This window comes from Pezoporus occidentalis, unplaced genomic scaffold (assembly GCF_034315485.1).
Source record: "Pezoporus occidentalis ecotype Australia unplaced genomic scaffold, CSIRO_AGI_Poc_V1 ctg21, whole genome shotgun sequence".
Taxonomy (NCBI): Eukaryota; Metazoa; Chordata; class Aves; order Psittaciformes; family Psittacidae; genus Pezoporus; species Pezoporus occidentalis.
Window position 1 is genome coordinate 4323910 of NW_026913964.1, and position 14242 is coordinate 4338151.

The window sequence follows — 14242 nt, forward strand, 5'->3', positions numbered from 1 at the left end:
AAACTTGCCACTAGATGGGCAAATCAGAAGAAAACACATCGTTCCAGCATAACCGTTTAATGCGTCTCACAAATTTCAGTCAGCTCTAATTGTTATTTAAGGGTAGATGTTTTCCACCTATTACTCTGTCTTCCATTTTATTTGGATTGATCTTTAGCCAGTTTTCTCAAACTCACTCTCATTTCAGGCACACCTGAAGATCAAAGGTTGTTTTTTTTTTTATTGACTAAGAGGATGATTCTTGCTATATGAAGTCTCAGTCATTTCTCACTCTTCCCAATAGTTTTGCAATACACCCTGCAATAAAATTAGCTAATCAATAGAATGTACAAACAGTGGGTGTAGTCATCTATAAAGTCTGCGGAGTTAGACATAACCAAACAGCTCTGTCCAGCAGTGTCTAGGATGATGCAATATGGTCAATGAAGAGGGATCAAATGTGCTCAAGCAAGTTTTCAGTGAATCAAAAGAATCTTTTCCTGATTAGACCAGAAAGAAATGTGATTGAGCAAGCATGTCTGTATTTTAGGTTCATGGCTCTACCTTCTCAACATCCTCATACAAAGAGAAAAAGCCAGAGGTGGTAATTGCCAAGGATGGCAATTTTGTGGGATGTCTTCTGAAGGATGGGCTAATCAGGTACTTCTGTGAGGTTATCTGTCCACTGATCTCCTGCTGACAGGCAGTAAAAATCATGTCTGCCAAATACTTTTAAAGCACAGATCACTCTCTGGATGCCAAGCCTGCAAGGCCTGTTATTTTGATGCAGCTTGCCTGGATATAGAAGGCCTGATTTGGAAGTCATTCCCTTTGATAGATGTTGTTTTCCCTTTTGGCTTCCTAGGAAAGTGAAGAAAGTAGTAAACATAATAAAGTCACAGCACTTAGAGGTAAACTTTCAAACCAGTCCAAGAAAACTATTAAATTCTGAACCGAAACCAGAGTTGTCTCCTTTGACAGATGATACATAATTGTAACCCATAGCATTCTCTTCTGACCAAATATCATGTGTATTTTTACATTTACTTGCTGTGCATTTTTGAAAAGATAACCTGCCCAGCTTTTAACAGTGAATATTTTAAATCCAGTGTGATCAGTAAGATATACTTAATGGTCAGTTCTTAATAACTGCCTTTGTCATTTCTGGAGTATTAGGGAAACAGATGACAGATGTTGGAATGTTGTGCAAAATCCTGGGAGTGTCTTTGAGGGTATCTAGCACAGATTTGTTCAAAGTTTGAGTCTTCTAAATCCTTTATGTGAAATATTGTATTGGGTTGGCATGGCAAGGTTTTGGTAGTAGGAGGTTACAGGGGTGGCTTCTGTGAGAAACTGCTTCCCATATGTCTGATAGAGCCAATGTCAGCCAGGTCCAAGATGGACCCACCACCGGCCAAGGCTGAGCCCATTAGTGATGCTGGTAGTGCCTACATCAACAATCATTCTAACCTGCCAAAGTTTCTCTGAATGACAGCCCTGCCCTCAAGGGTCTTTCTCCCCAGTTTGATATGACTTGCAAACTTGAGAGTGCACACTGTCAGTTGTAGTTTGGTGATAAAGATGCTAAACAGTGCAGATCCCAGGATAGACCTCTTGCAGTCCCCAATTCTAAGTGTCCCAGTAACCACTACCAACTGAGCCCTCTTATGCAGTTTTTAACTTTTCTAGTAATCCATTTATCCAGACTGTAACATCATAATTAGGATGCAAGACCCTTTCTTCTGAAGGGTCTCTGTGAAGATCTTGTCAATCTCTTTTTGAAGTTCCCTGGTGTTGCACAACCTGCACAGCTAGCCACACAGTTCCTTGATGTGGCAATGCAGCTCCTTAGCCAAGACATGCCTCCTGCAAGCAAGGACATCTTGCCTGCCTCAGCCTCTGCCTGAGGCAACTGCCTGCAGCCTGAAGAGATATGTTGTCCATCTGGACCTCTGAGTCTGCTCATTGCTGTGCCAAGTTGTTCCAGTCATAGTCCTCTCCCTTCAATATGATAAATGGGTGCTTGACCCTCCCTAACAGTGAGTCAGCTGAAGACAAAAACTCAAAGCCTTTGAAAGAGGCTACTGGTAACTGTAAATTTACTGGGAGTGAAAAGCTTTAGTAGCTCCCCTTTCCGATCCGCAGGGAGCGAGAATTCAGAGAGTCATACTGTGTTGTTAAAGACTCACTAATACTGAAATAATTTTCTTCCTCTGAATCATGTCCAGAAACTATCAAAAATTTATGTCAATAGATGTTAGGGAAGTGATGTTGATGATTCTGTAGGGGAAAATCCTCACACTTGAACCCATTCTGAGTCAATGTTCATGATACCCCCTCAGGAACTGACTCAACTCTCAAATTTCACAGAAAACTACCTGGAGAAGTAAAAAGGTAGGTAGTTTTATGCTAGATGAGTTGAATCTATTTAGTGAAGAGTCTCATAAACAACAAAGCAAAGGATCCATGAGGATCCTCCCTGAGAAATGAGGAAGGAAAAGGGAATGAGCAGTGATAAATGAAGTGGTTGAGACTTCCTGATTTGACTCAAACTAAGGACATGTTCCTTTTTTCATGTCAGGTTGTATGAGACTATACCGACAGGCAATTTTCAATTGTCTGTTAACCAGTTTCCTACATCTGTGACCTACAAGCAAGGTCACATTCTAGTTTATCCATGTGACTTGTTATCCGCCAAGACCCTTAGACACAATGGTTGAACATGACAGTTGAGACTGACTGAAAGTAATGCTATAGCTATGTTCAGATAAAACTGAAAAAGGTAGAATTGGGTTTTATACTAAATCATAATGGAGGAAATCCCACTTGTATGTTCTTAATATTTTCTAATTTTGATAAATTTTATGATGCTAAAGCCATCTAAAAATCAGGTATGTGTCCCCTGAACCTTTTTATTCTTCAAGAAATCTGAAAAACTTGATGTTAATTTCTGTCACATCTCTAAACATACTGTATACTTGATATACTTTTGATTGTTGTTGTGGCTTCTCTTATTAAGAAACCTGAGTCATACTTTCAATGACAGATAAATTATGAAAGCAGTAAGGAGGCACTAAAGATAATGTTATTATAGGAGGTGATTCTGCTCCTCTTCTCTGCTCTCATGAGACCGCACTTCGAGTACTGCATACAGTTCTGGTGTCCACAAAATAAGGACATGGAACTGTTGGAACAAGTCCAGAGGAGGGCCATGAGGATGATCAGGGGGCTGGAGCACCTCCCGTATGAAGACAGGCTGAGAAAGTTGGGGCTGTTCAGCCTGGAGAAGAGAAGGCTGCGTGGAGACCTCATAGCAGCCTTCCAGTATCTGAAGGAGGCCTACAATGACTGCAGAGAGGGACTCTTCATCAGGGACTGTAGTGATAGGACAAGCGATAATGGGTTCAAACTTAAACAGGAGAGATTAAGGTTAGATATAAGGAAGAAGTTCTTTACTGTGGGAGTGGTGAGGCACTGGAACAGGTTGCCCAAGGAAGTTGTAAATGCTCCATCCCTGGCGGTATTCAAGGCCAGGTTGGAACAGGGCCTTGAGCAGCTTGGTCTGGTAGGTGGTGTCCCTGCCCATGGTAGGGAGTTTGGAACTAGGTGGTCTTCAGATCCTTTCCAAACCTAATCATTCAATGATTCTATAAAACCATTCTATGTTTTCTTCTCTGTGATGACAAGCATTTCCTCTTCCTCTTTGCTGTGAGAAATGTGATATGCTTATTGCATGAGTAACAAAGCAATGAATATGTGATGGATATAAAATAGACTTAATAGGATACTTACAATCAATGTCTGATAGCAACTGGGAATGATAACTTCTGAATGGTGACCAGGAAGCATTGAGTTGCTCGCAGCTTTCTGTCTGCCAGACAGGTGAACAGAATCTATACCAAAGACATTTCTTTCTAGAACATTCCTTTCACACTATCTATGCCCCTCTGTCCTGGTTTCAGCTGGGATAGAGTTAATTTTCTTCCTAGTAGCTGGTGCAGTACTGTGTTTGGCTTTAGTCTGAGAACAGTGCTGTTAACACAGCAATGTTTTAGTTGTTGCTAAGTAATGCTCACCCCAATCAAGTATTTTTCAGTCTCCTATGCCCTGGCTAGTAAGGAGGGGCACAAGAAGTTGGGAGGGAGCAGAGACAGGACACCTGACCTGAACTGGACAAAAGGGTATTCCATACCACAGCACATCATGCCCAGTATATAAACTGGGGGGAGCTGGCTGGGAGGGACCAGTCACTGATCAGGTGGGGTTGGGTATTGGTAGGCGGGTGGTGAACAATTGTATTGTGCATCACTGCTGCTTACTGTGTTTTTTGTTTTTTTTGTTTTTAATTTTCTCTCTCTTTTGTTATATCCCTTTTGGTTATTATTATTAGTAGTAGTATATTGTAGTTTATTTTAGTTATTAAACTGTTCTTATCTTAACCCATGAGTTTTTAACTTTATTCTGATTTTCCTTCCCATCCCACTTGGGGAGGGAGAAAGTAAGTGAGCAGTTGCATGGTACTTAGTTGCCTCCTAGGGTTAAACAACAACACCCTTTCATTCAGCTTGATGGCTTGGACTGGAGAATAGATGTGTATTTGAAAAAAATATGTAAGCTGGTGAAGAGAAGGAATACTTTACCTATCAGGTTGTGTCCACTGTTCTGAACCATTAATGAGTGTTTAGTCTGAACAACTGAAAAGTGGCTCAGAAGGCTGAATTGAAGAGCCAGCCTCCAAAGCAGAAGGTTTGACATCCAAGCTGTTGCCCCGTTGTCAGTCTTGCCCTTTCCCTGCAAAAATACCCACCATGTTCTGGGCCTCATACATATGGAAGGGCAATGGCACGAACTAATAGAACTGGTACTGACAGACATGCAAAATATGAAGTGCTTATCAAAACAACATTTGACACATTGCCATGTTATACAAAACCTTCTGTGGTAAGAACTAGGAGCTAGCTGGGACACTACCCGTTTTTTCTTTCTAAGTGATCTGACAGGCGTAGGGAACATATCAATGACACTGGAATGAAGGCAAGTAGCAGCTTGATTTTGTGAACCCTCTAAGTCGCAAAGTGTCTATGAGCAATCAGTGCCAGACAGAAAGTAGTCACATTAATAAACAGCACAGAAGAAACGGATACAGAAATACAGATGTTATAACCAAAACCTAAAGCTGGGGTGACTGAAATAGCTGGACTGTCAGAGTACTCCTGAAATTGCATCTTTAAATAAAACAGATATGTACAGGCTCAAGAACTCAACTGACATTAATGACATTGTAAGCATTTTTGGCTTGTATCTTTTTTTTTCCCCCTCAAGGTATGGAATTCCGTTGACTATAAATTGCTGAAAAAAAATATCTACCCTTCCCTTGCTCCTTGGTTTTGGTCACATCAATTCTAGTAGTTAGTGACTACATTCTAGAAAGATAAATAAGACTTTTGGAGAGCAACTAAAAGAAAACAGACTAAAAAAAAAAATCAGAAAGAGTTTATCAAGGAATATAACAGCTTTTGTAGAAAGAAATGCTGACCAGACAAAGACTGTCAATATTAAAAAAAAAAAAAGAAGACAACAGATAGATGTATGATAACAAGCCAATGAATGAGACAGAATAAAGAATGACTTTTCACTCTTCATTGAGCCTGACGACTTAGGGGTACCCGATGAAGTGTGTGGACGGCTTGCATAAAACTAAATATTGTGTTACACAATATGTAATCAGATTGTGGAACATATTTCCTCAGAGTACTATAAAGAGAAAAACAATAAGTGGCTTTGTGAAGAAAAGGAGTATAGATGCTAGTTGAAAAAAATTACCTAAAAGCAAACTTTTTCTAAGGGAAAGCATGTAACAATGATTTCTGTAAACTGCAAGGGTGGACAGGAGGAAGGATCACTGTAAGCTTGTCCCGTTCACTGTCAGGTAATGTGATTGCAGGCTTTTCTCCCTGAACACAGAAGAGCAGCAAGGAAAAGCAGCAAGTGTGGGAACCCAAATAACCTCCTCAGAGAAAGGAACCCTGCCCAAACCCTCCCTAGTCTATTGCAGGGAAGCCTCCACCCCTGAGTCAGTAGGAGGGGCTCTCCTGGTCTCCTTTCAGGCTGAGGGGGTTTAGCCCAGGGATATGGGAGTCATTGTGGGATGGAGGGAAAGATAGTCTTGTGATTGTATGAAACTTATGGGGTGCTTAGGGTAAGTAAAAAGGTGGGGAAGGGGAGAATTCAAGGTGTTTTGGGAAGGAACAAGTGTGGAAGCCTGGAGGAAAAAAGGGGATAAAAGACATCTATAAGCAGGCATTTGGTCAGTACACTTGTTTGGCCATGTCCTGCACCTGGTCAATGCAGTCTGTCCCACCTTCTCATTAAACTTCATTCTTGATGTGTCCAGGTACAGGCAACAGGCATTACCAAAGATGCAGGGGCCAGAGACTGACCAGTCTGGGTGTCTGAGCCCAACCTCTGGAAAGATCCACATTGTACATATGTATATATTTCCTGCTAATTGACCTTCATTCTGATCAGCTAGAGATGGATGCTGGATGCAGCCACTGTGCGATTTGTTCTTGAATGAGTTCTGTTTGTTTCTGTCTGTATTGATCTGTGCAGCCAGCTGTCTTTATGCATTGGGAGTACAGCCAGTGTAATGCCCAGCCTCATTATTGGTTGGACCTGGGGCATGGAGCTGTGGCAGTCTCACTTTTTTTGAGCTATTAGGTTTGACCACCACCTAGCATTTACTACCATTAGCTGCTAACAGAGGACATAGAGTAAGATGGTTTTTCTTCTGACCCAGTACAGCAATGCTGTATAGACAGTTAAGGCTGAATTGTAAAATTTCAACAGCCATGCCTAACAAAAAAAAAAAATTAATAAAGTCCTTCCAAATTCCCTTTACTTCATATTTTTCTTATCTGATTCTCTACTTTATCCTCCCTACATGAAGTCATCTTTTGTCTTTGCATCAACTAGCCTTACCTTTACACATTCTTTTATAACATTTTGGCTTTACTGCTTTTATATTCTTTGAATTCACCTGAGGGAAGAAAAATCATCATAAATTTAATAGTTCTTCTACTGAACAATGATAAAAAAAGTCAAGAAAGAATTAAACAAAATTAAAACCAGTATAAATTCTGGCTGAACACTTACTTGATCCATAGCCAAGGTGAAGTGTGAATTTGTATTTCGTAATTTTTATTTTCTACAGCAAGTCATGATAAAAAAAAAAGATGGGAAGCTGACATGTAGCTATTTACATTTCAGTTTACTCTTCTCAATACCAAGTGACATTTTAGTAGAATGTATCTATGAACATGAAAAAACAGTGATATACATGTTCTAAGGATAATAAGGATACATGTATTATCCCCTTAGTGTTTGAAAGCTTCTGAAGTTTTTAAAAGGAACTTCCTTTATTCATGCCTGTAAAATTAATTCTGACCACAGCCACCACGGATATATGCTAGAATTCAGTGAAGAATTTAGGGAAAAATGTTAGCCTAAGAAAGTAGAAAATGCATCATAACTAGTTAAAATTGTGCTAAGACTTTAGATACACTTTATAATTAGTAGAAATCAAATTTCAAGCCCCTTTATACTGTAGTTAGTAACACCAGGCTGGTCTGTCCAGTAGAATAGTCAGTGCATGGAATCTTAGAACATCAGTTAGGTTCTAGCAGAAGTTTTACACACCCAGAAGCATAGGTTCCACTAGTGATGGGTTGGATCCTGAGTCAAAAAATACTGTCTCTTTGTTACTTCAAGAAACACGTGAGGTCTCCTGTGCAGCTATGTACTCATGTGCACCGAGCTAGAGATCAGAGACAATCACAGCCTGAAGTTATATGACTTCAGATTAGAAATAAGCAGCCCAATGTCTTTTGTTTTTTTTTTGACAGAGCTATACAAAATCAAAGACATTGCAATAGCTTAGGGCTGTGTATTTAAGTTATTTCTCTTGTGAATACGTTGCTCACAATTTAACTGCCCAAGTATTTACATATTTTCTGAGACTTCCTCATCACAAAAAAGTAGCGCTTGTCTTCATAATTGTCAAAACATGCTATTCTTTAATCTGGCATAATATTTACCTCTCTGGTACTGTGTGTGAGGAATTCAGTCTCAGGTTGTAGATGGTATCAAATTTTAGTAAGTGATGATGACATTATGGAAGTGTTGCCAGGAGAAACATCTGAACTATGCAAGTTAAAAATTGCCATTCAAGCACTGATTTAAGGTTCTTCTGATTCTAATATTCCTTTGAAATGCCATTGAAATATTTATGTCTATTTATACTACGCAATACTTTTTGTAATGAGGTGCAGCATTTTCTTATCTCTGGAGTTCAGTTGAAGCATCCTAAACATTAGCCCCAGAGAGCATTTACCTCGTGTTGTTTTACCAGCAAATCATTTTTCCCCCTCGCCTCCAGCAAACATAAATGCCTGGTGTTACTAACCTAGTTCTGTAACCCTGAGATGAAGAAATAAAGACAGACCTTTTCAGCTGGCTAGAATATAAATGCTGAGCTGACTAGTGAGTGAACCATTTTAGATTATCTGTTCCATTTCATTGGTACAAAGCTTCCCAATGTCACTTTGACTAGCTATGAAATCAAATTATTCTGCATGAAGTGTTATAAAACACTGAACTGTTATGCCCATGTGGGATTGTGAATGACTTTTTGTGCATGAGTCGTCATTTCTATAACTGTCCTGGACAACTGTTTTATCCAAGGCCATTAAGAATCCAAAATTGTATCCCTGCCTAATTCTGGGTGCCAAAGTCCAAAGTAAGCCCATGGAGTGCCCACCAAAACTCCATCAGTATCCAAATCCCCTGGGCATGATTAGCACTCAAGGACAGCATATGGTACTTTGGAAATCACATCAGTACTTACTGCTTTTAGTGGATGTCAGTGTAGCAATGATATAGAAGTCTCACCTGTCTAACAGCTAAGCGGTTACCATACTCAATCTTTAATAGGAGATGTAGTTTCAGTTCAGTCTGGACCCATATGTTACATTTCTAGAAATACATGTTAAAAAAAAAAAAGGAATATTCAATGAATAATAAGGGTGTAAAGCTGTAGATAAAGACATAAGAAAAGGTCAAAGGGGAGACTCAGAGATGTGAGACGGGGCAGAGGCAGACAGAACAAATGAGAGGGGAATAAGACTCCCCTGGGAGCACTGAATTGAGTCTACCCTTTTCAGGCATTTTTCTCAGTTCAGATTTATTGGAATGACAGGTTTGGGGGGCTGTGTGATATCTTTCATAAGATGAATGAATAAGGTTGGAGAAAGCTTGTAGGGAGATACTCTCAGGAAAGGATTGCAGTTGAAGGCACCTCACTGAAGGTTTGGGCAAATCCTTCTTGCCTTTTCTGTTTCTTACTGCTGATGATCCTCCCCTCTTTGCTAACTGTGCTGTTTTGGCTGGAAACACCGGTCTTGTGCAGGACTTTTACTCCTTTTACTAGCACCCAATATGCTAGTACCACCCCAGGTTCAGTTCCTTGAAGCCATACCTACAGCGATCACTGGAGGTAGCTCTGACAGTCCATACGGAGAGCAAACGGTGAACCTGCAACAAATCAGTTGTGACCAGAATGTACCTGCAAGAAAATGTGGGGACACCCTCTGCAGATGTCATTCAGGCTGTCCTGCCATAGGGATGGGGTGCATAGGATCCTGGGCTCACTACTGTGTTCACAATTGTCTTTTTGAGAGGTATGCATATGACCACAAAGTTACTGCTTTGCCTAACTTTAAAGTGCAGAATTCCATTACTGAAACCACCCTTTAATCCCTATGATTGTGAGATGCCTATTGCAGACATTTGGAGTGGTTTGCATGTTAAAAAAGTTGGTTGTCTTTTTATTTGTTACTTCATAGTGCCATTCAGATAATTTTGTGATATGTTTAGGGAATTATAGTATGAGCAAAATTAAGTAAAGCAAACAGTGTTATGACTGTGTGATATACAGTAGTCTAGTTAGCTTTTAATAATGTTTTTCCCATTTTTAGATTATATTCACAGTATGACTGACAAATATTCAGTTTTGTTACATGGCTCTTTAGAGCAGTTCCTGTAAGAAAATACCTAATCTCATATTGAACTAAATGTGTGTCGTGGTTTGTACCCAGTCAGGCAACTTGTTCACTCAGTCCCTCCCCTCTTCTTGCCGTCCCCCTACTCCCGGAGGAACGGAGAGGAGAATCAAAAGAATGCAACTCCCACGGGTTGAGATAAGAACAGTTTAGTAACTAAGGTATAACACAAATCACTGCTGCTACCACCAGCAATAATAATGATAAGTGAAATAACAAGGGAAGAGAATACAACTGCTCACCACCAGCCGACCGATAACTCGCCCCCGCAGACTGACCAAGCACCGACCCATGCCTCCTCCAACCCCCCAGTCCTCTAGCCCTTCTGGGTAACTCTCAGTTACATCCTGGGCATGACGTGCTGTGGTATGGAATACCTCTTTGGTCAGTTTGGGTCAGGTGTCCTGTCTCTGCTTCCTCCTGGCTTTCCCTCCTCTCTGGCAGAGCATGAGCCTCAAAAAGTCCTTGGCCAAACCAAAACATCATTGTTATCAGCTCTGTTCCCGAGCCGAAAGTTAAAACACTGCACTGCACCAGCTACCAAGGAGGAGAAAAATGACTGCTACTGCTGAACCCAGGACAATGTGAAATTATGGTTTTGTACTGCAATAAAGATATATTATTGAATGTATTTAAAAAAAAAACGCAAACAAAAAAAAAAACACCCGAAAACCAAGCAAAAAACACTTGCTAAGAAGAGCAGGTTTTAACTTATTGTGGAAAAACAAAAAAAAAAGTATAAAGTTGTCTACTGAAAACTCAATCTCCTCTAAGTGAATAGAGCATAATGGGGAGTGTGATCAGAAATATTCTTTTAACAATCTATTTGTTAAACTTTGAATAGAACAAAACACACTGATTTTGCCAAAATCTCTCATCTTTATTAACTAAGACCAAATGAATTTTTTTAAATATAATAATTATATAAAATCTAGAATGATAGCAAAAAAGAATGATAATTTTCAAAAACTTGTATCCTGTTATTTTTATGTGCAGTCAGTATATTCAACTGCTCTAAGGGGCTTTAAAATAAAAATAATGAGGTTACCTTATAACAATGTGAATATGCCTCTATAGCAGAACAGAAAATCCATTTTCTGGTCTGCTCATGGCTTAGATGGCATGCTGATCTAGAAAAGAGGTAGATAATAGTTACCTTTGGGATATGAGATGAACAGGATGGGGATTGATTTGACAAGCTTATTGTATTTTGTTTCTTTTATCTAAAGTAGGGTTCTTTAATTTATTGCTTTTCTTCACAAAAAATCTACAGTAATATTAGAGACGTGCTGATAGTGTAAATACACTACAGTGAGCCACCTGTAGGTAATACTGATGTGGCCTGTTTCTCACAGGTATCAAATTCTTTAATTACCCTAAAAATTTCAGCTCAGATATCTTCTATTTGCAGCTATCATTCTTTCTTTTGTTTATTCATTCACTCACCCATTCTCTCTTTTTCTTTTTTTTTTTTTGGGGGGGGGCGCTGTCTTTCCCAGTAAATATATGAGCTAGACAAAATTGGAGAAAGAAAATTAGTGATTTGAAAAATGTTAGTAACACTTTGAACACTTTGTAATCGGTGTCTTTCAGGGCATGAATCTGTCAGTTGCTGGTGTCACTTCGATCACACTGAGGGAAAAGTGAAAATTCAGTTAGATGAAGAAACCCACAACACTACCAGTGTATGAGAGTAATTAAAATGGAGGAATAATAAAATCACAGTTATTTACAATATTTCTACCTTCTGCTGAGTTATTGTACTACATCAGAACGAAGACTACAGCCAGTGTGAAAAAATACTACAGGTGAGTGTAAGTCTCAAGGCAAGTAAAAGTTGAATTGAATCTGGCAAACACCATTCAGAACTGAAAATCATTACTATCACATATAAAAGTCTTCCTTTCTGAAATGAGTTAAAAAGCATCATTTTGTGTCTTGTCAAGCAAGTTACTGAATCAGAAGATCATTGTCAAAATCGGTCTTGAATACCATTTTCTGGGGAAAACCTGAAGAAGACAACTGATATGAAACACTTTTGGAATTAGGGTTATGAATATTTAGCATATATTTGCTGAAAGGAATTCAAAATACCTTTCAGCAACTATCTAGCTTTATCGGCAATGCTAATGTGATTATAGCTTTTCCAGTGATAAATTGAAGATCTTTCTTTCATTCCAAGACCACAAATAAAAGTAGTTTGGACAAATTTACTTAGAATCTTTATTTGAATAATAATATTTTCACATCATCTGCTCTTAAAATTCCTATGAAGGAATTGATATGAATGCCAAGTTAGAACACTGGCTGAAATAAGAAAAAAACCAATGCTACAGCTATAGTGTGGGTGTTAGCTTTGGTTTTAAAATCACCACTAGTTTCTGAATCTGCATTACAGTGCAATGCAAGGGATTATATTCAGTTATTGGTATCATTCTTACTAATTCTTTCTGGCATTTTAAGAACCTGCTGATGCTGTCACAATCCGCTCTAGCCTGAGCTGCAAAGAACAAATTCATTTCGAAATGCAGTTGTGCCCTGGCATTGTTTGGCCCAGCTCATGAACACAACTCTTGCTCTGCAGACCTGGCATATGTTCTGTTCTTATATTAGCTTAGGAATAATTGGATTGAATAAATGGAGGGTCAGTTATTCCCTACTTGAATTTCTGTGGTCCCTCAGATTTGGAAAGAATAAAAACAAAAAATACTGAAAATATGAAAAAAAAAATCTTCATATACACATGCTAATAGATATTAATTGGTAATGTTAAGTAATGAGTCACATAAAAAAATTGTTAGTGCAGACTCTGCATGTGGACACTGTTCTCTTCCTTTCCTTGGTAGAAATTTCTGGCCTAATCTTTTTGAGAGTTTTCATTTCCTCTTGGGCACTTCCTTCAGATGATTCAGATTCAGACGGTTCAGGGGATGTCATTCACCAGAGTCAGTGATTCTGCATCTTTCAGATATATTATGCTTTTAAATTTAATTTTTTTTTAATTTTAAAGTTATGATTAATTTTTTTTCTTTTCAGTGATTGAAATAGACATATAAGGAAATTTCACCAGGCTATTTTCCTAACTTTTTTTCACTGTCAGATTTTTCAGGAGAAGATATGCAATTAAAGCCATGCAGCTGAGCCCTCACATGCACTGTTGTGGAAATGAGTCCTCTTCCTGCTGTAAAATGCGACATAGGCTGTGATAATTACTATTGCAGGAAAGCCACTCTTAAATCAAAGGAGTGATTTAGCATGTTGCATTGTAAAAAGCAATTGATATGCTTTGAGACCAAAACTTAGTGAATTTGTAGTTTTTCCTTTTATGGTGTAAATGAATGGTTATATTTTTTCCCCTTTTCAATAAAAGCTAAAGAGTTTAAGCCAACAAGAAAATATTTCCACACTGAACCAGTTTGTGGATATCTTTCCAGCAGCATTTGATTTAACACTGCTAAACTCATTACCCTTTTTTTTTTCTATGGTGAATCAAACTCAGGATTTCCAAAAATATTACTACCATTCTCGGATTGCCTGCTGACCGTATGAAAGAATCAGTTTGAGGTAAACTCCTCCTAGGTATCACAGCCAGCTTGGAGACTGGCCGAACCACATGCCATTTGGTATCTTCTTAAATGGAGAAGCCAAATTTGCAATTTGCTCAAAAAATATGTCTGCGACTTAAATATTTTCAGAGCTACTTAGAATGTCAACTTTGGCATGTTTACTCTCCAGCTGTGAAACACAGAATAACACATCAAGTGATAAAAATGGTGAATGAATTAGACAAGTCTCTTTGGTCACTGAGTAGACTTTCAGACAACTTCTGACAAGCTAAGATTATAGGTCATATTTTTTTTTTTAATCCCATTGCTGCAAAAACCTCTTTTTCAAATCTTTTTTTTTTTTTTTTTTGATTGCTTTAAACTTTGGACATGACTGTCTCTTTCTTTGCTATTTTACTGATTTAAGGTTTGAATTATTTGGTTTAACTCTAAGCCATAATTTACCAGCAGTAGTCTTGCTCTTCTCAATTTTTGTAATTTCCATCACACACTGGTAAAATTGGAGGCATCCAAAAATATACTGACTCACAGTCTAGGTATTTTGTAAATGATCTGCATCTTTCCTTTCAGTTTTTTCAT

The 14242-nt window shown here is 38.6% G+C and overlaps 1 long non-coding RNA gene across 1 annotated transcript in view; it reads left to right on the plus strand.

The window, feature by feature from the left end:
• LOC134163990 (uncharacterized) overlaps positions 1-14242 on the plus strand; it is a 131538-nt gene that overhangs the window by 36713 nt on the left and 80583 nt on the right. The gene's annotated exons all lie outside the window — the stretch shown is intronic.